Here is a 1,887-nt window from a genome sequence, read left to right as displayed (position 1 = left end):
CAGCCCGGCCCCCCTGGCCCCGATGCGGCTCGCCCCGCCCCGCCCCGCCCCGCCCCGCCCACCGGTAGAGGCGGCCGCCGCCGGCACCACCGCCAGCACACAGGCGGCCACTTTCGGGCGGGTTCTTTCACGGTCCGCAGAGGTCTTCCGCCCTCGACCTCAGTCCAGGGGGCCGTGGGGGCTCGGTGCCGAGGCGCCCGGGGCCGGCACGAAGCCGCCGGCCCTTGGCCCTCGTCCGCACACAGACACAGATACAGCGCCACACCCACCGACCCCCCCCCCCCCCCGTGCGCACGCTCACTCCCCAAGGTCATCCCTTCAGGCCACCACACCGCCCCCTCGCCGCCCCCCGCCACCTGCCCCCGCCCCCCCGCCGGGCAGCGGGGCACGCCCGCCCGCCTGCCTGGCTGCCCGTCCGCATGCACGCTCTCGCGTGCCCTCACTCCCTGGCCCTGGCCCCGTCCCCGTCCCCGCCACCGCCCCCTGCCCTTACCCCTGCCCTTGCCGTCTCTGACGGAGCCGCCCACGCCCGTCGGCGGTTGGGGGCACCCCACCCAGCCTCTCCCATCAGCCTCCCTGGCGCCGTCTGCATACTTTTCCCGCTTGCTAGGCACCCGTAGAGGAAGGCCGGCCAGGGACCACAGGTCTAGCCACGGGCTAGGCGGCCGTGAGCTAGGGCCGGCGCGGGACACCAGGTCTACCCCGGGGCCAGCGGGACACCAGGTCTACCCCGGGTATTAGGACACCAGGTCTACCCCGGGGCCTTGGACACCAGGTCTACCCCAGGCCCTGGGACACCAGGTCTACCCCGGGCCCTTGGACACCAGGTCTACCCCGGGCCCTTGGACACCAGGTCTACCCCGGGCCCTGGGACACCAGGTCTACCCCGGGGCCTTGGACACCAGGTCTACCCCGGGGCCTTGGACACCAGGTCTACCCCGGGCCCTGGGACACCAGGTCTACCCCGGGCCCTTGGACACCAGGTCTACCCCGGGCCCTGGGACACCAGGTCTACCCCGGGCCCTGGGACACCAGGTCTACCCCGGGCCCTTGGACACCAGGTCTACCCCGGGCCCTTGGACACCAGGTCTACCCCGGGCCCTGGGACACCAGGTCTACCCCGGGCCCTGGGACACCAGGTCTACCCCGGGCCCTTGGACACCAGGTCTACCCCGGGCCCTTGGACACCAGGTCTACCCCGGGCCCTGGGACACCAGGTCTACCCCGGGCCCTTGGACACCAGGTCTACCCCGGGGCCCGGGACACCAGGTCTACCCCGGGCCCTTGGACACCAGGTCTACCCCGGGGCCCGGGACACCAGGTCTACCCCGGGGCCTTGGACACCAGGTCTACCCCGGGCCCCGGGACACCAGGTCTACCCCGGGTCCCGGGACACCAGGTCTACCCCGGGGCCCGGGACACCAGGTCTACCCCGGGGCCTTGGACACCAGGTCTACCCCGGGCCCTGGGACACCAGGTCTACCCCGGGCCCTTGGACACCAGGTCTACCCGGGGCCCTGGGACACCAGGTCTACCCCGGGCCCTTGGACACCAGGTCTACCCCGGGGCCTTGGACACCAGGTCTACCCCGGGTATTAGGACACCAGGTCTACCCCGGGTATTAGGACACCAGGTCTACCCCGGGGCCTTGGACACCAGGTCTACCCCGGGGCCCGGGACACCAGGTCTACCCCGGGCCCTGGGACACCAGGTCTACCCCGGGTATTAGGACACCAGGTCTACCCCGGGGCCTGGGCTGCCGTATCCCAAGTCCCGCCGGGGACACCAGGTCTTCCTCGAGCCCTGGGCCGCCGTAGCCTAAGTCCGGCGTTGGCAGCAGGTCTACCCCGAGCCCTGGGCTGCCGTAGCCTAAGTCCGGCGTGGACA

The sequence above is a fragment of the Melospiza melodia genome, unplaced genomic scaffold, assembly GCF_035770615.1.
Source record: "Melospiza melodia melodia isolate bMelMel2 unplaced genomic scaffold, bMelMel2.pri scaffold_455, whole genome shotgun sequence".
NCBI lineage: Eukaryota > Metazoa > Chordata > Aves > Passeriformes > Passerellidae > Melospiza > Melospiza melodia.
Note: the sequence above shows the minus strand (reverse complement) of the source record.